The 23,442-nt window shown below is 32.7% G+C and overlaps 2 long non-coding RNA genes across 2 annotated transcripts; both read right to left on the minus strand.

Moving 5' to 3' along the window:
- Window positions 1–1,906: 1,906 nt before the first annotated feature.
- Window positions 1,907–9,971, minus strand: LOC140839595 (uncharacterized). Its single transcript, XR_012119763.1, has 2 exons — window positions 9,576–9,971; window positions 1,907–2,931 (listed from the first exon to the last, which is right to left on the minus strand). It is a non-coding gene; the product is annotated as an uncharacterized lncRNA (long non-coding RNA).
- Window positions 9,972–11,239: 1,268 nt separating this feature from the next.
- On the minus strand, window positions 11,240–17,907 carry LOC140839596 (uncharacterized). Its single transcript, XR_012119764.1, has 4 exons — window positions 17,620–17,907; window positions 16,467–17,528; window positions 16,314–16,375; window positions 11,240–12,213 (listed from the first exon to the last, which is right to left on the minus strand). It is a non-coding gene; the product is annotated as an uncharacterized lncRNA (long non-coding RNA).
- Window positions 17,908–23,442: the final 5,535 nt, after the last annotated feature.

A 23,442-nucleotide genomic window follows, 5' to 3' on the forward strand; every position in this document is an offset into this window, starting at 1 on the left:
TTAAAATTTTGCGACAGTAATTTAATACCGTCGCTAAAATTAGCGACGGTTTTTGTTAAAACCGTCGCTAAATATACCACAAAAACTATTATATACAAAACCGTTGTCGAATGTACCAAAAAAAGCGCTCATAGACAACGGTTCTGTAATCCGTTGTCTTTGACCCTAAAAAACGCTCAAAGACAACGTTTTATAAAACCGTTGTCTTTGATCAAAAAAACCGTTGTCTTTTGCACTCAAAAGACAACGGTTTTTATAAAACCGTTGTTGTTTGCCCCCAAAAGACAACAGTTTTATAAAAACCGTTGTCTTTTTCTTAAAAAACACACTTTTAACAACGGTTTTCGCAAAAACCGTTGTTAAAAGTTTTTTAACAACGGTTTTAACAAAAACCGTTGTTAAATGTGTGTTGTTGTTTGGGCTTTTTCTTGTAGTGTATTTTGAATAATATTTAGTTGATAGTTGTTTATGTAATTCATTTAAATTTTATATTTAAATGTTTTACTAAGAAATCGTGTTAAAAGATAAATATTATATTTTACAATATATTTATTTTATTAATTTAAATAATTGTATTAAAACCGAAATAATCGAACCATTTCGGTAGAAAATCGAAAAATAGTTCGGATATCAGATTATATATTTGTAAAACCAAAAAACGAAATAAAAAACCGAAAATCGAATCGAATCGAACCACTGATAACAACTCTTAATGGTAGTTGTCTTCTTCGATTTTAAGTTTGGCAATTGTGGCTTCCCAAATGATGCAGCCAATTAATTACATTTATTGCACACACTACTTGTCCACGAAAGAAAATTTATATATTTCAAATTGATGATTTTCCTAGAATATATGGATTAGGTTCGACAAGGTCCAACGTAAGTGATTTTCGTATTCACCTACTATAGATTTTTTTTGTATTTGACGCTTATTTTCCTTATCAAATAACGTACAAGGAAGGTTAAACACCAAAGGCCAATTCAACGTATGTTTTGCACAACTCTTTAAATATGAAATATTTATATTAAAACTGATATTTCCTAAAAATTAGGAAAAGTTTGAATTTATGTTTGGTGGAGGCGACCAGGTCATTAAATTAACGAGGCCGCAGCATGAACACTGTTAGTGGGACTTCGGTTTACGAAAGTAATACGAAAGTGGAGTATCAAAGAAACCAATCCGGACTCGACAAGATTCAAGATTAATTAAGGTGGCATCATCCGTCTTTCAAGATTCCAACGCCTTTTGTTCGACATTATATGCTCCGTTCCCTCTCTCATGAAAGGAACTAGGAATCAAGAAAAAGCCAAAACGATCAAGAATTTGTACCAACCGTGGTGTTTTTTTTTATTTAAAATTAAATCAGCGCATTAAACCGGTAAGGCGTTTGCAGACATACCCAAGAACCCTAATTGCGTGGTCAGAGGCTGTTCTCAGAAAGGTGAGATATTTGTGGCAAAGTGTCTCAGAATCATCTCCCGAAAAGGGTTTCTTTTTTTGTTGTCTGGCAAATTCGTGCAGTCGAATCTGGCAAGAAAAATCACGGGTTCTGGAGTTTGTTGGTACTATAATAAGTAGAGATGGTTCGGACTTGACAGAAGAGAGTGAGCATTCGCTGGCAATTGTATAGATGTTTATACTTTTGGCTATGCGTGTGCTCACTTCTTTTCCGTCAATTTCCTTCTCTATTCTTTTCTTTTTCTCGTAAGGTGGAAAATATATATATACATATATATACAGGCGTTTACTGCCATTTTCTTGTTAATTCAATTCATCATATGTCGTATAAAAGCTGGAAAAAGTTGAGAAAAATATAGAAATAAATTGTTGTACATTAGAACAGACTTAGCCACTTAATATTTATTATCACATACAAAAAACAGTTTTCTTTTTGGTTTTAAAAAATTATATTTTAAATAATGTTATCCCAAAATGATGGAACCCCGAAGCGTGACTTTTGATGTTGCATTGGGAGAAGGACGAGATGGTATGAAGAAGGTACGCCTGGTTACTGTTCTTGTTTTAACAGAAATAAACTTGTGGTTTTTCTAGTACTAGGGCAATCTTTTGAATTAAAAACTCCAATTTTAAGTAAATACGAAGCTTATGGCTTATCTTTTTCACGTTATCTCGAGTTTTATCCTTTTTTCTGCACCTGAAAAGAGACACGGTGATGTGATAAGTTGAATCCCTTCTTCTTCTTCTTCTTCTTCTTCTTCTTTCTTTTTTACCTTGCTAGCTACTTGTGTTTGTGTTTCAAAATGCAAAAATTTGGCTATTCTTTGTGATTTCATTCTTAAAGTTATTTGATTCTTGCGTCTCTGCAGCTGGAAATTTTATTTAATTAGTGTGTTTTCATATATGAAAGGCTCTTGTTATTTTCTGAGGTGACATTAATTCTCAGATTCATCTGAATCTTGTATTCTAGTGGCTGGAAACTGATGGAAAAAGCTGTTTCTTGTTGAAGATGCAAAAGCATAGTTTTTTTCAAGACTTTGATTTATTTTCAGATTTATTTTGATATTTGATTCCTAGCTGATTACATTTTTTTTTTGTTTCGGAAATGCAAAAACATGGGTTTGGTTTTTGGTTTTGTTTTTCCAACAGTGTTTTCACTTTTAGATTTATTTGATTTTTTTATCCTACTAATTAATTTAATTAGTTCTATTTTATGTTATTTTTTAATATTTTTGTTCAGTTCTTCCTTTCGGACGAGGATTTCAGAACCATACCGATATGGAAGATTGGGAGTTCCATTATGTGAATATACGGCAATTTCTATTTGATTCTAAAATATTATTATTTTTTGTCATTTTATTTATTCTAAGATATGAGCCTTTCACTGTTGAGTCTGATGTGATTAAGCAGATGGTGATTGATTTGGGAGTATGCATAACTTCTATTGCAAGATCTTTAACTTCCCATGGTAACTATAAATTGTTCAATTTCTTTTGCGATTAATTTTGTGTTGGGGCAACTGAGATATGAGCATGTCTTTGCTTATGATTTTTGAGGTATTATGTTGTAAATTTTTTGCTTGAACTTACTTTTTTTTACTTGTCGAATTCATGCTTGTTTTGCAAGTTTGAAGACTAATCGTCTTCATGTTCTACGGGCATGCAAACATCTAGTGTCTATGGTTATTTTGATGTGAGTTTGCAAAGTTTTAGAGAGTACGTTTCCGGATAAGAATGTATGTCATGTTTTCTTTAATGTGTAAAATTGATAATGCGGAAGTTGAAAATTTTAAAGAATCGTTGAGTAGAAGGTAAATAATATTGATTATCATGATATGGATGTGTTGTGAAAATCCACATAAATTACATGATCCATCGTGCAAAATCATTAAAAATTTGACTTAGAACTTAAGCGGAAGTCATGTACGTGAAGTCATAATCATAAATTCTTTAGAACATGTCTTGATCTTCTAGATTTATGCGTTCTTTTCGTTGAGAGAATCATTTTATATTCTTAACTATTCTTAATAGGAGAGAGAATCTGGAACATGATCACGCGCGATCTGAGGACCATGACCCATATATAGATAATGTCCATCATTATCTTCTGATATTTCTGTTTTAACCCTTCATAGAAACATGAATTACACTTATGTCTGTATACAGTAAAAGCTTACAACCTTTAGATTCATTAAAGCTCAGCAGCCAAAGGCCCAAAATTTTAACCGATCACTTTAAATTTGAGTTTAACTTAATAAACATCCCACAACCAAATTATTTACATATAAGCTCATATAAATAAAATTGATCCAACAATCTTCCACTTGTGCTACATATGTAACTTTATAATTATATTTGTGAACATGATCGTATGAGCTCAAAAATATTGTCATTTTGAAATGTATCTATAACCAGTCCGGTTCGTCAACACATCAACATAGGATCAAATCAGTCTTCGCTACTCTCGAGGTAACTAGACCCGTCAATGGTCAAATATGGCAACACAACTGAATGACATGGATTATGAAGTGGATGTGTAACATGAAAATTTCATACAATGTGAGCATAACATGCTTATTTCCAACTGGTCCTTTCTTAGCCTTATTGAGACCAAACTTTAAACCATAATCAGAGTGTGACTTAATTTGAAATTTATTTCTGCACAAAATAAATTTACATAGATGTAACTGAAAATATCTACAACTGAAAAGGATTTAAAATGACAAACTCCAATTAAACTGAATTTCCTCAATTGACATGACACTCATACTAGCAGTGTGCTCATGAAACTGTTTGGGTGGTAATCCCTCAGTGAGCGGATCCGCAACCATGGAGTTTGTATCGATATACTCAATAGACAAATTTCCACTATGAATTTTTTCTATAACAACAATGAACTTGATGTCAATATGTTTTATTTTGCCAAGCTTCTATTGTTATTGGAATATATAACTACTGATTTATCGTCACAATGTATTCTTAATGGTCTTTCAATGCATCAACGATGTGCAGTCCCTTTGCAGCCATATTCCATGATTGGATGCCTCATAACACGCTATAAACTCGTCTGTCATGGTGCAAGAGGCTATAAGAGACTGTTTACCACTCTTCCAGGAAATGACACCTCCAGCCAGGAGATAGATATAGCCCAACGTAGATTTCATATTATCTTGGCATCCAGCAAAACCGGAGTTAGTATACCCAATGATCTTAAGTTGATTCATCCTCAGATATATGAGCATGTAATCTTTTGTTCTCTGTAGGTATCGTAAAAATCTTTTGACTGCTTTCCAATGTTCCACTCCCGGATTACTTAAATATCATCCCAACATTTCTGTCACGTATGCAATATCTGGACGTATACAAACTTGAGCATCGTCAGACTCCCCACTGTAGATGCACAAGGAGTCTTCTGCAAATCATTTTCTTCAAAATCATTCTTGCGATATTGTTTGAGACTAAATTTGTCTCCTTTAGCCACATGGGTATTATTTCTTTACAGTCTTACATCCCATATCGCTTGAGAACTTTCTCGACATAAGCTTTCTAAGATAATCCAAGAATACATTGAGAATGATTTTGATGTATCTGGATACCCAGTACAAAAGATTCATTACCAAGATATTTCCTCTCGAAATTCTTAACTAGAAATCTCCTGGTCTTGGTGTCATGCAACAATGTCACCAACGTAGATGAATCTTTCAGCATCACTTGGTTTTCGCCAATCCAGATAACCTTGCGTAGACACACTGATGTGAGTTGTACTAGAATCGATCCACCATGTGTGCCTAGGCACTGAAGTGAAATTAACACAGAACAAACCATATTAAGAAGCATATCTTTCTTATCACGCCAAGTGTGATAATATGTGCATTGCTTCTTTATATGCCCATCAATGCCATAGAAGAAACAACTAGCACTTTGAGAATCACTAGGATTCATCTGTTGTTTCTTCAGAGGCAATGTATCCGCAGCTTCTTATCATTTATTTTTTTCCTTTATCCTTCGAGGTAGAGGCGTAATGAACACTTTTTGTCTTGTCTTGCTTCAATCTTTCTTCTTCTTGAACACAGTGCGAGATGAGGTCATTCAGAGACCAAGGCTCTTTTTGACAGTTATATCTCACATAAACTGATTGAACTGTGGAGGAAGAGATATCAAAACTAAATGCACCAGCCAGTCCTTAGAGAGGTCAAACTTCAATGCTTCAACCTTGAAGCAGATTAGAGATCTTCATAATGTATTCTCATATGTTGCTTTTACCTTTGTACCTCATTGAAACGAGGCTTGTCAAACGTGCACCAATTTCAGACATTCATTTTTAGCATACCTCTTTTCGAGGTCCTAAAGGTAAACCTTAGCCATAGCAATGTCACCAGACATTGTACAACTGAATGTTTTTGGAATAGCCCTCTTCATGATCATCATATACATGCGATTCGATCTCTTCCATATTTTAAACTCCTTTTCATCAGAGGTACTCTTATCCGTAATTGCGGGAGGAGAGTCGTTCCTTGTCGCAAGGTCCAAATTTATTTCTCCGATAACTATCAATAAATTCTCTTGTCACAATTTAAAGTTTGAGTCATTTAACATATGAATAAAATTTATGTTGGAATGAATATTTGCAGGAGTCAAATTTGAATATAGCACAAAAACAAAATATACATGCTCAACCAAATGCTTAAATAAAATAATTAATAAATTAAAATAATGTAAACCTCATAAACAGGATACCGAGCACTCCATTAATGTTTTATCTTTGGACAAAAGATTAACTTGTAAGTTATATCTTGACGCAGCAGTCAAGCATTGATAATATATATCATGTCAAATAACAACCTTCCTTTGGACATATTTATTATTCACGTGAAAATCGAACAACTATCATATGTTTATCACCACAAGTGCATATGTAATTATATTAATCTTCCTTTAGGCCGATCAATATTCATATCAATCATATATACCAAAATCTTTTTGTATTTTAAAATATAATTAATTTCCATAAAAAAAGTTACTTTGACGACATTTTATTCCAATCAATCTATTTTAAAATACATATAATCTTATCATTATTTGAATAATTAGATATTTAATCTTAAACCGAATAAACATGAGCCGATATTTTTGTATTGTTCACGAGCTGGGGCGATGTCTGCATTATTTAGAACGTCCTGGGCGTGCCTACGCCTGTCTGGGTAGTTTTGGGCGCTCCCTAGGTCGATTTTGGTGAAATTTGTTTACTCAAATTTTATATATTTTCCTCTAAAAAAATTTTTTGAACAAAAGCTAGACGGAAAATCGAAATCTTGTATCGAATCTTTAAAATTTTCAACCAAAATCTAGTTACCAAAATGGAAACTTTAAAAGATTTGTTTTTAACCCAAAATATTTTATAGATCTGATGCCATATAAAAAACTTTTCAAACAAAATTTCTTTTCCAGATCTGGATTCAAATAATATCTAAAACTTTAAACAAATCTCAATGATTCAAGCATGAGCGACTCTATATGGAATGTGATCACGAGCGATTTGAGAACTATGACCCATATATAGATAATCTATATTACTATCTTCTGATATCTTTGTTTTAGAAGATCATAAAAACAGAAATTACACTCACGTCTCTATATTTTAAAGACCATCAACCTATATTTTTTAAATTAAAGTCCAATAGTCAAATTTTTAACCGATCACTTTAATTTGGCCGTAACTTAATAAACAACACAAAATGTAATTATTCATGTATAAGCACATATAAATAAAATTGATCCAACATGATGTGCACGGTTGTCTCATTTAATAGCTCACTAGCCAGTGTTATGATCGATGTCAAAACGTCGACAACAATTTGCTTCACAAGCTGAAACACTTTTATAAGATGAAAGAAACTCAAGAGGTATGGCATCATTATGAGGCCTAACCTTGACATAACGTTGTCCGAGCTCTAAGCCCCAAAGTTCCATCAAATTATAGATAGGAATGATCCGTCATCTATTACGTACTTCACGTCGATCCTAAAGTTTTTATATGCTACAGTATCTGTTTGATGTTGATGTGTTTCATTCAAAAATCTGTGTAATTATGTTGAAGATCTAGTTAACTAGGAAGGATACATAATATCATTGACTACTGATTCAACTAGTGGGCTTTTGTTTATCACACTTTGAGAAAAATTGAAGAGAACTCGTAAACGCTATCGATTTTATGTTTATATCTTGAAGATATTAAATGTCATATATACAATCATAGTATGAGTGGATTAGACTACAAGAGTGTCAAATATATATGTTGATTCTGTTCCTAACTTTGCATGAATTAAGAAGTAGTAGAATGAGTCCACAACTTGATAATATATAGCTCAGAGAAATATTCTGAGCAACCTCTTCATCTATGGTGTATTTGGAAGTGGTCGGCATCTAGAAGTTACTTTTAGAAGCTGCGGTAAGGCGTGATTTGAAAGTCATGAACGAGCTTTACGATTTGAAAGTTATGAACGAGTTTTATGTATTGGCTGCGAAATTTTTAAAACATATTAATGTACTTCGAATGATGATTTCAAAGAAGTCACTTATTGAGTGTCTTCTATCCTACCAATTATATGCCTAACTCAATTCGCAAAAGTTCTAGGCTCCCTCTTTTTCTTGAGGCTATGCATGCATCTTGCGATAGTTAGCAACATCTTACAGGACCTGATGGATATTCATCTCAAATTTTGGAGCCTCTAAGTGATGACTATTACTTCTATTTGATCATCTATCTATATGCATGTCTGGCAGTAGTTTCAGAAACATTTATGAACTACATTAAAACTAGAAAGAACTTATAATTTATGAAGTGAAATTTCTATCATTGATACCCAGGATTTTACTGTTCTTCCACCCACATTATTTAGAATTATTTTGTACTAGATAAAAAATTGTCTGAAGTGAAAATTTTAGGTTTTCCAACCAGTTTGAGTGTTCGATCAGCAGTAGACTGGGATCTGCTTGATATGCTTTGTGATGCTATTTCATTCATGCAAACATCTCTCTTGTTTGACGTTTGCTGTCCCAGACCACATTACTGTCAAAAGGTGCTTCTAGCATGGACGATAAGGAATCGGAAGGCCCCTTTTGTGATACAGGCAATCTGGCACAACAAAGTTTCGACGCATGACACAAGCAAATACTCGTGACAAGATGAGTGATGTGGATCGTTCAGGAACTGGTCACTGAGGACCAGGTGGCCTCATTCCACTTAATACGCATGACACAGTGACTGCTTGCTTCCCCCAGAAAATACATGTGATTGATCTAGGTGATTGATGAGTTAAAATGGACTGATTACAATTGAAGTGCTTCATATTATTGCTCTTGCTGAAATTAGACAAATTATCTCACTTTGGAATGAGGTTTCCTCTATTTACTCTCGCTAATAATCGTTGCTTCTAAAACAAACCTTGCCCTCTTTCACGTGATTTTAGCGAGCTGCCTCTCAATGTTTTCCATCTCTGAGCTTACTGGAAATCTTTTTTAACAATCCAAGTGTCATCAAATGCAATCATATAATGCTCATCTTCAAAACGTTTTACGCCTTAGCACTAGCAATAATTTTAAATGCCACAATATTTGTTAAAAACTTGAATGCACAATAGCTCCATTTATCTCTTTTTAATTTAATCATATATATGATCCTGAAAATCAACTTATTAGACTCTGAAATATTTAGGTTGCAGAATATGATTTCTGTAGTAGTCCTCATATGAGCTAGTCTCCTGTTGTTTAGGGAAGGATAGTCTGGTACTAAACCATAATGGAAAATGAAAGAAATATAACACAGAAAGGATTGATTTGAATGGTAGTAAAGGTAGAAAATTATTATTAGTCTGAAAGGTGGTAGCAAATCGCACAACCAAATTTGGCGGGCGTGATTGTTTACCAAGGGACATGTATATTCCAGTCATAAATCTAGACCCATGTTTGTAAAAGAGATGTTGAATATGTTTCATTGCCGCCCCTCCCCCATCTCCATTTATACTGATGTTTAAGAGTTTCTTTAATTTGTTGGTATTTATAGTGCAACATCAGGAGTGAGATGTCAAATCTTTCAACCAACGTTTTAATGTGTAGACCGACATATGATCGGGTTCCATGTTATTCGATAGTTACCGTGATCTCAGCAAAAAGCGATGACGCAAGGCGATAAGAGTTGCTTTGTTGTTGGCAAGTAGCAGCGGTGATATCATTGAGCTACTACTGATATCAAATTTGTGTTTGGCTGGAAGTCTTGTTTTTCTTCTACACCACAAATCGAAGTATAAAGCGACCATTTGAAGTATCGATCTTTCAAAATCCATTGCACCATTCCAAATATAGATTGAAGAAGTGCTGATTTAGAGATAGATAGTTATTATGTTCTATGTTACTTTTAGATTGAATTTTGTTTCTTGAAATATTCTGTCATCAAAGTAAATTCTTCTTGTCCTTTTTCTTTTTCTGCCGTTGCTATATCAACCTCAGCATTTCAATTTGGTCTTGTTCTGATTTTGTTTCTCTTTGATTATCACCAACTTTTTACGAGGAAGTTGATTTTCTTTCGCAATTTAGTCATTTTTCAAGTGGTTGATGTGATTTACTTACACCACGCATACCAACGTTCATTTGATTTGTCTATTTTAGTACCATCAAGGACACTATCTGAATCAGAAAGGAAGAACTTGCATCAGTATCTCAATTCAAACATGGGTTTGATTCATACACTATGTTTTGAGAAAATATTTACCGTCCGAAAAGAGGAAAAAACAGAGTCTTTGTTTGTCTAAAAAAATGCATTGAGAAAGGACAGATATATAGAACATTTCAATGAGATAGTGTTTTTTCAACTCTCTCAAAATGGAATCTATTTCAAAAATATATGTCATGGTTCCTTACTTCGACATGGTACAAATAACTAAATTTGATATTTTTAGATATTTTCCAGACTTGTTGCCCATATTAAATAGCAGTCAAAAATTTGTATCCATTTTTCATGATATTATACATGGATAAGGTATATCAGAGCTACACTTTTGTGAGTGGAGCAAAAAAAAAATTTTCAAGAAAAAATTGAAAAAAATTTCAAAGTATTATACTGAAACGAAAATACGAGTGGATGGGCTAATTTTTTACAAATTTAAAATTAATTTAAAGTTTTAAATCATAAAAAATTTCCCTCATGGAAGAGATTAAGGTATCTGCAACTCATTATACGTTGCACCACATTCTTCATTTGTGCTTCGAAAAAATCATCTTCAACATATCTGCACGCACTAATTTTTCAGAATATTCATTTTTATATCAACATTAAATTATTAATGTTTTGTTTAAACAAAATAATTTTTAAAATGTTCTTTTAATAATAAAAAAAGCATTGGAAGGAAAAAATACGAACGTTTGATATTAAGTGAAAAATATAACATAGACATGACATTATATAATTGAATTACTATGTTCTCACAAATGGTCAATTAATACATTTCATAGTTCATAGTGAATGTTTTATCTTCGTTCGTTATTTGTATTTTTTCTAATACACTAATAATTTAATTTGATTGTCTATTAAATTTATATGTATTATAGTTAATTAATTTCAATTCAAAGAAATTATATTTTTATAAATAATATTTAAAAAAATTCAAGAAAATTGTTTTAATATTTATTTAAAATTACAAAAAAAATTATTATAAAATATATTATTCAATTAAAATAATAAAATTAAACAAATATATTTAAAGAAAAATTGTGTGGTGCTGCTATATTGCTTCACCACATGTGGAGCAACAATCATATTCATAACACCACATTGGTGATATTGTTATGCTCTAGTAGAGATGGCACACTTGGTTTCTCGTCTGGACCATGCTGTGCATCCATTCTCCCAATTTCTTCATTTCTATGACTACCACCAGCAGTCTGCCCCATCACGAATTCCGACGAAAAACCCTCGCCGTTGTCGGTGACATCTCGAATCAGGTGATCTCCATCATTGTTATTATATGACACATGTACAACATACAGTTTACTGTTTACCAACCTCATCCAAGCCGTCACTGTGCTCATATGCCGAGAAAATAACCATATCCTTTGGCTTCAAACACTTTCTTTCGAAAAGCCATATTCCAGCCTCTGGTGAAAACGTAGTTTTGGCTACTACTCCAAGAGCAGTACCGAAACTTCCATAACTTCATAGACATGTCGAAAAACGTGACATCTACATCTTCTTGACGCCTTCATCTTCAGAGGTTCGAGGGAAATGCTTAATGGTGTGAGAAACTTCGTGAAAAGTTGCTGCAGATTGAAGCCTAAGGTATCGCGCAAAGCTGGCGATCAGACTTCTCCTGAACTTGAGCCCTCCAAAAATTCGGAAACATCGTACCATATGAGCTGTCCATGGTCATGCTGATGACTTCATCAGTGGTGGAGTGACTCTGGAACTGTCGTGTGTTTGAGTCTACATCACAAAACTCGATGGATGCGCTTTTCTGAGCCATCAATGCAGCTTCCTCCTTTGTTTCAAAAGATACAAGCGAAATGTGTTCACCATTGGCACGTAAGTACGCACCCCATCGCCCATTCCATTGATTCACCACGCATGGCTTCAAACAGGAGGCATCATTATTTAGTGTCGCATACTTGACTGGATACTTGTGAATGCTGCTCTCCGAGTCAGAAAGAGGTGCAGGAGCGTTTGATGTAACAGCCAATGAAATTTGCTGTCCTTCCATGATGAATCTGGTAAAATAAACAAGTTAATAGTGCTTGAAACTGATCTTTGGAACATGTATTTTTCATTGAAGAAAATTGGTTGCTAATATTGGGAACTAGGTATTCAATCCGATACATAAAATCCTCTCAAGTCCGATGACAAAGTACTGCACGTGTCTACATACCGAATTGAAAACATTAAAGATCATGCATGGATTATACGCGAAATATCTCTTTTTGGCTCTCTTTAGCCCTATTTCTCCGTATCCCTAAGGTCGATGTTCCAATAAATATACAAACAGGACAACACACCAGTAAATAAGCATAAACAACACTTCGAAAGACGGTCACTATACCCTACATTTTTGGAGCATGCACGCATAAATAAAAAAATTTAACATATAACAACTTCACTGTATCCTTTCTTTTCTATTTCTCTAAGATTCAAAATGTTTTCATAAAAGTAAGATAATGAAATAAGAAATACACATCACCTCCAAGACAATGACAAAATTAAGACTGAACAAAATTACAAAGGGGGATCATACTCAGAAGCAAGCATAATAATCTCCTAGTTAGCACACACGTCTAAACATATTAGAAAACGGTAAAAATCAAACAATAATTTCCGAAAACAATCTAGAAAGACATATTCTACTACCACTACTTGATTTTGATCAGTTTCAAGATAAGTTTCCAAAACTTGCGCTAGAAGTTTGCATTCTGTCATCGTAAAAGACGACCTTATTTAACTGCGAGTCTAATTATTATTCTCGAATTCCAAATCGAACATGGTGAATTAGATTTTGTTTATTTTACAATATCGGAATGAAAAACAATAAGAATAGAGGGAGAGGGCATGACATAATAAAACCAAACCATTCACAGCCTTAAATCCAACCGACCAAAAAATGCTATGCGGTAAACATCCATTATGTATAACAAAACATAGAAAGTAATTAGGAAAAGAGGAACACAGCAAAACAAGAATATGCTGCTCAGATTTAGAGTCCTGAATTTTTTCATTTTCTGTTAGTTAAATTGAAATGAGCAAACATGAAACCTTTGAATAATCGCCAACAAATTGATATAAAATCTTTATAATGAAACCGAAAAAATTGAAAATCTAATCATCCACTGCAGTTAATAACCTATTCACTTTAAATGATGGTAAATCGTAACTCTACAAAAAAAAAATTCCTTTTAAAAAAAAACTCCACAAAAAATGAAATACAAAGAGAACCATTGAGATTTGAGAGCTAGTAATGAAACAGTTCGATACTGTTGAATGATTTTGACAAGAAATACCTAGTTAAAAGTTTATAATCTCCCTCGGAAAAGTATTCGTCCAGAGTAACTTTTATCATGTGTATAAAACTAATGGTGAATGTTCTCCAGAAATGATACAAATTTTGATTTAAATTATGGATAGAACCATTCCTTAGATGGAAATAAATCACTGAAAGCATCAGAAGTAAACTCAGACCCAGTGCCATTTAAACTATAGAACAAAAAGGTTGGGACGTGGAACACCAAATGAGCTAGTCGTGCTTTCACCCATGGTTGGACAACTTTTCAGGAGTAGAGAGGCTAAATTAGTAGGATCCAATATTGTGCAATATTAATCCAAATACTTTCTCTTCGATCTCTCTAGAAACACACACATAAAGAAAATACACCAAAAAAAAATTTAAATTAAAAGAATTGTAAATATTTTTGGTAAATAATATCTTCACGAACTATTTTGAACTAGACTCGCTAATGAACTTGGAGAGCCAATAGTAATTGACTTCTCTTGATTTTTAATTTAAAATCAGGTCCTTCACATTCGTTTAATGAATATACGATTTGATATACAATTTTTCGTTTTTTAAGAAAAAATTGAATGCAAACTTAGTTTATTGATTTAGAGTTTTTTTTTTTGTTTTGCTACTTATCAACACAGAGGGGAAATAATTTTTCCTAGATTTAGCTACTAAGATATTAAGGTGTGCTTAAAGAAGGATCCTTCCATGCATATATAATTTCTTTATAAAATGATACCACAAATGTTGAACCTACAGCATTAAGTTTACAAGTTAAAGCTTCAGGTAAACAAAAGTTTGAGCAAATTGTGAAGAAAATATCATATTTGGCTTGATATAAAGGCAAATATACAAGTTAAAACTAACATAGTGAATGTCTTCAAACTAAGTTAAATATGGTACATATAAATTAGCCACAATGAAACTCAAAGAACTCGACATAAGCCATGAATTTTTTTCAATAGTGGAGTTGAAAAGGTTAGATTCGTTGATCAAGGCGCACTAGTGGCCACCAACTGTTAATAAAGGAGGCAAAGTCATAGACCGAAGTGGCTTAAGAATAAAAAGTATATTGTTGTCTTTCTAGCACCGGGAAAAATGGGTCCTAAGAACCTATAATTTTAAGAGACATTTTTTAAGCAACCCTTGGACCATTGTGTGTATACACTAGCGATTAGTCACGTAGCATAAAACCGATCTGAATATTCAGCTTCATAAGTTTTTTGTGGTAATGTTGTTTTTTGAAATCCTATTTGTGAAAGGAGTTTGTGAAAACTGCTTCATATGTTTCAATAACTAAACATGGTTACTGTTAGCATTTGTATCATTAAACCGGAGCAAATGGTTATTATTTACAGATTCTAAAATCATCAATTACGGAAGCAACTATTTCACCACTTCTATAGATGGATTTATAGTAATGGTGCTAGCCACTACTACTTAAGCCAGTCAATAAATTACCCGTGTAACTCCTCTCACCATCAATTATTTTGTAGTGTAAATTAGGCAACTACTTTGTTTTTCAAGTGAAAAGTTATCGCTTATTATGCAGTGATACCTTTCTTCAGACTCGAGAACAAGAAGTTATATAGCTTAGCAACTCAGTTACGTACATTCGGCAAGAATAATGTTTTTGTCTAAATTATTTGATTACATGGGAATCTCAAAGGCCACTGGCACTGTTTGAATCGATGAACACACATAAAAAAAATTGTTTGATCCTCAAAAAAGAGATGGCCTTGCATTTACTTGTTTTTGTTACCCCTTGTACCTTCAACTACAGATAAGGCATGGAATGATGAATTTAGACTATGGTTAACATGTAAAAGTTAAAATTAAAACTAGCTAAAATGGTCCATTTTCATAGTGCACCTAACTTTTGGAGCTCAAGCTCAGGAATCCTTTTTAATTTGTATCACTTTATGATAATTGATGATCTTATTCTTAATTAACAAAACAAATAAACAGTTACAATATGTATTCTAGAATCTAAAATTTAGTAAAATATACTCTTAGTCAAGATACAACAAAATCAGTAAGACCACGAGCCTTAATAAGGTAGTTTTCAGACTTTTCCTCTGAAAAACACACTAATCCAACCAATTGTGGGGGGAGAATGGTTCCAGCAATTCATCCTCAAAAATTTTATTCGATACTCGAACCATTTTCATATTAATACAAAGTATAAAAAGTACACTTTCCCCGTAATTTTTTTTATGTGCTAACATTTTAGTTTCCACGCCACTAAATCCAATATTATAAGTTTATGGAAAATAGATCGGTGGTTTTGGGTTCAATCGAAAGAAAGAAAAATTTCACATCAATGGAAGTCAAGTCATAGTAGCATTTTTTGCTCTTTATGATGCTGTTCTAGAATTATTTTTTAAGATGTAAAAATCGAAAAAAAATCCGGAACATATACACAATGTTTAGCCACTTTTTAGTAAAAACTTAGCCTATCATTAAGCAAGATATATGATTAGCAGATTTCATCCATAGGGGAAACTCATTTTTAGAGTTTCTTCTTCAGCCAAGACAATTAAGGTCTGACAAACAACAACAATATCCGTGTGTTTGTCTGTGTGTATATATTTGCTTCAATTTTTGAGACACGAATTGAAATTTCAAAAAATCTTGTATTTACACTGCATGATAAATAATCAGCAACAACCTCAATCAAATATCTGACACTTTTTTTATAAATGATCACGAAATAAACACAACACACACATAGCTATTGTTTTGAGATTATTCATGAAAGTTTAGAACATCAACTTTAAATCTGAGCTTCTGTTACAAAAAGAGTAAGAATATGAAAAGCACCTGACGAATTAAGTTTCAGTGAAGGGAGCTATGTCTATTCATTCCCCGGCACCATATGTTATCTGCAATTCAACAAAATAATCTCAATCAAACACATGAGTAATTAAAGAAACAATTGACCAAAAAAGGGATCCTTTCCAAAGATTAATTAACCTGTCAATTGAAATTCTCGTGTCTGGTTAACAGTCACGAGTGTATGCATATATCTTCCCAGTGAAAGAAACCGAAATCTTGCCATATTTGAGTTGCATCCACAACCATGTTCTTTATCACAAAGATAGTCCTTGTTCTCAAAAAAAGATATGTCACATAAAATATAGCCGAGGTAGAATTACTTTTACCCCCCTCCAACGAACAAATCTAAGAAAAGTAGATATTAACAAGCTAAAAGAAACCCAAGATTTTGCTCCGGAATTGAACAGAGAGATGATAAGAAGGAAATGATGGAGATTCCAGCAGATCACTGTATTTTCTTTGGTTGCAGAATGACAGGAAAAGAGGAAACTAATATTGACAAATATTATGGAGTTTTTAAAAGTATTCAATTTAACAGACAGCCCTAGAAGAAATAAACACACCGTTTTTTTTCCGTTAAATCAGAACAGTAACCAGGCGTACCTTCCCAAATCCAGGTCGTCCTTTCAAACAGCAGCATCAAAAGTCACGCCTCAACTATCAATCCCAATAAATAGTAAAATTTTATATTATACGATGAGTGATTAGCTAGAGATATAATAAAAAAATCCCACCATTTACGAAAAGGAAATTCAAACAATCACATCAAGAAACATGCCGTGAATAGTGGAAAAATGGGTTCAAAGCTTTCACGAAATCTGACATGAATTTCCCCTTCTTCGCCCAAAATTTATGCAATACTTCCGTATGTCAGTGTGACAGTGTGTGCATTGTGGATAGATAAACTTGACTGATCTTCACAATCTTTTGGAATCAAAGCCCCTGATTTCATCCTCCTTTCACCTTTGCGTTTCAGCTTCTTCCAAAGAATTAACAGAGCCTGTACGCTGTAGTGTAGGCATAATATAATGGACGGGAGAAGGAAAATGACAGTAAGAGAAGTGAGCACACGTAAACAAAAAAGTATACTCTTTATACAATCCCCTACGTATGCTCACTCTCTTCTGTCAGTTTAATTCCATCCATTCTATATCACTTTCTTTTCTTTTCTGATCAGCGGACATCATTATGTAACCAAAGCTGCACCAAAATAACAGAACCCGTTAATTTTCTACACGAAAGATTCACAATTTACATCAGAAATCGGTAGATCTGGAGAAAGGAGAGATACCCTTTGTAGGATAGGGCATTCTTCAACTTCCAAGCCAGACGCAGAGATCGAAGAGAGCACAAGGCTAGGGTTTCAGAAGAGTCCACGATGTTCACTAATATTCCAGGAAAATAAACAAATTCACGTTTCATGGCTGGGATTACTCTCTTTGCATGCTACATTAAGGAACTGCCTGTGGGAAGGCAAAATACTCGTGATGGAGGATCATGTCATGTGACTGCTTTCTTCTCTCACACCACTTGTTTGGGTTTTATTTATTTTCAGAATTTGGTTCATAAATCGATGCCAGTAGGACAACACTGTGGTGGGTTACTCTCTGAAGAGAAATGTTGGTTTTGTCACGTACAATGAATTTAAATCTTAAAATTTATGGTTTCAAAGATATACTTTGATACGTTGAGGGAGAGACAAGAGTGCGAATCCTAAAACCAATAATACTCTCACCTGTAAATTTCACGTGAGACGGATCTGTTTTCATGAGACAAGCCAATCAAATCTATATTTAAAATGAAAAGTAATACTTTTAACATTAATCATGTTGAGTAAAAGATATGTCCATAAAATTGACCCGTAAGATAAGCTCAGTTAAAAAAGAACAGTTATTCACAGTAAATTCTCAAATGGAAAAAGAGAAAAAAAATATTCGATCTTGGTTACATGATTTTGTGTCTGAAGTACTTGAACAGGAGTGACCAAAGAGATTTAAAAATAATTTGAGTCATTTGTGGTTTAGATATCATATGATACTTTTATGGAAATAATTTTTAAATTTCTATTTTTGTGTTTTTTTTAAGAAAGTTGAAGACTTCTTGGTAGGGGTTGGGGTGAAGAAGTGGTCCATACACCTTAATTAATTTTCCTACATAGAGTAAATAAATATGATAGTGGGGAATTATTTAATGATATTTGAAAAGCAGAGAGGAAAGGAATATCAAGGAACCATATCGAGACTTGAGATTAATAATTTCAATATATAATATGGTTACTTGTAAAATATTGTGAAAGATATGCAAAAAGAGAGGCTAATGCACTAACACGTATAGAATAAAATATTATCAAAACCCTAAAATTTTTATTCTTGTGACTAAGTTTTAGTATTAAAATTTTTAACATCCCTCGTTTTCAGAAAATTAAATCTGGAATATTTAAAAAAACTCGTTTTTTTTTTTTACTTTTAGTCATATTTCTCCATAATGTTGTAGACATAAAACGTACCAAAACATGCTGAAGTGGTATCGAAAATTACAGACTTATATGGCGTGAGTCACACCAGTAATTGTACAAAAATAGTCGGAAATCTAAAATTAGTTCACAAAAACCAAAGTTTGTGGAACTGATAGACTAAGTCGCAAAATAACACAAAAACCAAAGTCGGTTGAGTTAGTAGACTAACACCCAAAATAATACGAGTAGGTCTCAGTGTGAGACGATCTCAAGAATCTTTATATATGAGACGGGTCAACCCTACTGATATTCACAATAAAAGTAATACTCTTAGGATAAAAAGTAATATTTTTCATTGATGACCCAAATAAGATATATGTCTCATAAAATACGACCTGTGAGACCCTCTCGCACAAGTTTTTAACCAAATAATACAAGTTAGTCGACCAAATAAATAAGAAGATTTGAGTGAGGAATAATGATTTAAACGATAAAGATACAACCAGCAAAGAATGTCTGGCAACTATTTGTACGAAAAATCACCATGTCAATTTAAGAATCCAAAATCTTGCTTTGCTAATGATTCCGCCTCACCATTTGTTTTAGGATTTTCACTTGTATATGCAAAATTAATTAAAATATCAATTTTTTATTTTGAAAAAAAATTCCCTATAGGCTTCCCAATTTTGACACGATATTTTCAGCATGTTTGTGATAATAGTTTAATGTTAGCCCTCATTTGAATTTGGGCTAAGACAACTGTGTATTGGGGCTCACCTGAAATCTAACCATAGCTTCAGGTTTATGCAGCATTTCCCCTTACGTTGCTCCAAAAGTGAAATCGCTCACCTTAGGCGCCTCTCACCCCCGGCCCGACAGGAATGTGAGAGGAGGTAAATAATGGTGACTCAGCCAACCAGCAGCAGCTAGACCTTATGCTACGCCTGCGCACAAGGAGCTTCCCCTCATTGGAGGGAATTTAACTCCCACACTGCCGCTTGCGAGACTCGATTCCTGGTCATTGCTCCAAGATTTACTGCTGCTGACCAACTGAGCTAAGCCCATGCGGGCCATTTCCCTTACATAAATATACATGTAATTTGTTTAGCTTGCAAAGAGCTGAATTTTTTTTTGAAAAAAAAAATTATGGACATTGACGGCATAAATCGGGATGAGCAAATTTAGTATATAATTGAAATTGTTATAGCCACATGTATTTTGTGTTTGAAGGAAAAATTAAATGGAATTGGAGCAGTGGATTTTATTTTAGAGCAAAAACTTTGTGTGAAACTGTCTGAGACAGATCTCTTATTTGGGTCATCCATAAAAAATATTATTTTTTATTGTGAATATGGTTGATCCGTCTCACAGATAAAAACAAGAGACATACTCTTATTTTAATTTGCAAAAGTTGAATTTGTTTGGCAATTTCCGCCGTAAAATGACAAACTCGATGGTAAAAGTATATTATAAAATATCCTCTGTTATCGGGAAAATGGATGAATTGGATGACTGAGAAAACGAAGTTAAAGTTGGGCCTAAAGTTGGGTTATCCCATGAATCCCACAAAGTTGGGCCTTATATTTTTTAGATACAGAGTATATATTTCTTCATGATTTATAATTCATCCGATATAAATATTTAAACTTTAAGACAAGATCTTGAGTTCAAGATTCAATTACGATAAACCTTTCACTCCAAAGAAATAGTAATGATTCTTCTCAGTCATACATGAATGGAAGAAAGGAAGATTCGACAATTTTATGGCAGCGTTCTCGAAAGATTATGATTTTAGAAAATTTATAGATTGTAAAGAAGTCATAAAAAAAAAGAAGCTAAAATAGAGAAGTACTTGAAAATAAAAGTGAAATTTTTTAAATTAGAGTGTTTTGTAGATGAGTGATTTCAATACTAGTTTTTTAATAATTTTTATTAAATAGGTATCTTATGAGACGGTCTCACATATCTTTATCTGTGATACGAGTCAACTCTACTGATATCAACAATAGAAAGTAATATTATTAATATAAAAAGTAATACTTTTTCATAGATGACATAAATAAGAGATCAGTATCACAAAATATGATCCGTAAAACCGTCTCACACGAATTTTTGTTATTCTTAAAATATTTTATAGTTTTGTACGTGACATCAAATAATTTACTTGATAATAATATCTAAATTGTCGCACAATCTGACTGGCATGTCATTTTCAGGATAAGGACGTGCCCCGCATGTATAAGTTGAAACCAACAACAAAATAACTATCTTTCCAATACATTGAAAGAAAAATAATTAACAACAAATAATTTACTAATGGCTGGCATCCCCCCAAGTGAAACATATTCCAATAAAAACATTTTAATAACACTTTCGTATCTAATAAAAAATTATTGATTTTAGTCAACAATTCCATATGGCTTGAATTTCAAATCAATTAAATAAAATTCGTATTAAAACAATCAACTTAATTAATATTTTCTATATAATTTAAATATTTCAAATGATAAGTACGTGATATAATTATAATATATTTTTTAATTTTTTTCGAATACATTCAATCCAAAATTTTATTAATCAATGAAAATATTAAAGTGGTGTTAAGGATTAATAAATAATCAACTAAAGTTTATATTATAAATTTTTCTATTAAATATTAACCTACCATCCCGTAATTCCTCAAGGAAATTTCTTTTTTTTTTTGGGTTTTCTAGTATGAAAATTGAATTATTTAATAGAAGTAGGAAGAATTACTTATTCTTAGTTGAAATTCATTGGAGTTGGTTCGTTAAAAAAAAATAAAAAATTAGTGCATTAAAGGTAAAAACCACAAATAAAATATGATGTTGTCGGCAGCTTCACTCTATTTAATAATGAGAAAATATAAATATTACAGCCATCTGGTGGATTATGGATTATGTAATAAAATAACTAAAAAATAAAATATACTCAAAGTGAAAAACGCTTTTCATCCTTTGTATCAATGGGTTGTCTTTACCAACTACGAAGGGGGCAACCAAGAAAATGGGTATAAATAATGACTAATAGAAAATTGAAATTTGGCAGATAATGTGGTATCGTTCCACTAATGAAATTAAATAATAAAATATTTAATATATAAGTAAATGTGGAAATAAATTTAAAAATATGGATATTATAATTTTTAAATTAATAAAAAATAGCTTATACATTATTGGTGCTATCATGCCCCGGGTCATGGCATGCTTCTGCTTCTGCTTCTGCACGATTATACAATGGACAATTATAGTAATTACTTCGTTATATCCTCACTATATTATAAAAAAAAATAGTTAATTAAAGTTGATATAGAAGTCCAATGTAGATCATTATAAAGTCATTTTAAACTTTGATTTTATCTCATGTGATACAAGAGTGTTACAATCACCTATATTACAGAGAATGACAAACTCGTCGCGGCCCGCGTTGCGATCCATCAGTGTCGAGAATCTAGAGATGACTTCTACAGGTTCAAAAAGGTGGTTCTCGTGATGTAACACTTTGCCTCGCACGTTCAAGAGACGTCTCCTATCCACATAACATTTTTGACTCTGCATAACACTTATTTTCAAAAGTTACTGATTGCGACTGTATCTAATACAATTTTTTCCACGTACCATACCCAAAACCGCGCATAAGTGACGACATATGTGCCATTGTAATACTCTTGTCCCACAAAATAAAATAAAAGTTTAAAATGTCTTATAATGGTTTACAATGAACTTTTATAACAACTTATATAAACAATTTTCATTAAGTGAGGATGGATATCCTATTCTCACGAGGTTGACTATGTTACAAATATCTCACACCGAACATTGAAACTAATAAACATCAACTTATAAATCCAAGAAAGTTACACAATCTAATTGAAATTTTTTTTTGGATGGTACCCTCTTATGTCTATAACATAAGACGAAGATTAGTTGAAACATGAATGGTACACAAAACGATGTTTAAAACTCTTTAGTACTGTTAAAATGGTGAACGGATAATTTCATATCTATATGTTATCAAAGCAGTTATTTGCATGAAATGAATTAATGTTTTTAAAAGAATTAAATTTAGATGTTAATCCTCCCCATGTTGGTTACTGTATCCTAAGGGACTCTCAAGGCTTCTTGATCTTTGCAATGCATGATAAGATTATAGTAGGTCTTTTGTGAGATGGTCTCACCAATCTTTATCTGTAAGACGGATTAACTTTACCGATATTTACAATAAAAAGTAATATTCTTAGCATTAAAAATAATACTTTTTCATGAATGATCCAAATAAGATATCCGACTAACAAAATTCGATCCCGTAAGAACGTCTCACAAAAGTTTTAGCCACAAGACTGTTGCAATGCAGCTTTAGGAATAGGAGAAGCCCTCGGCTGGTTAAAAGGATTGCAAGTACAAAATGCGATAGCGATACCCCCCAAACACGGATATATCTAGCTTTGGCTTAACTATATAGAAGATTGCAAGAGCTTGGATTTACAATAGAGAAACGAATTGGGCAGTCTCCATGATTAACTAATATTTTATTTTTTATAATCAAAAGATGCTTAAAACATTATATAAAATAGGTTGGAATTTCTTATTTCGTTGGACTCGACTACTCTTGAAATTTCAAAAGTAACATAATCCCCCACGA

Source organism: Primulina eburnea, chromosome 8 (genome assembly GCF_022965805.1).
Source record: "Primulina eburnea isolate SZY01 chromosome 8, ASM2296580v1, whole genome shotgun sequence".
In the NCBI taxonomy this organism is placed as follows: Eukaryota; Viridiplantae; Streptophyta; class Magnoliopsida; order Lamiales; family Gesneriaceae; genus Primulina; species Primulina eburnea.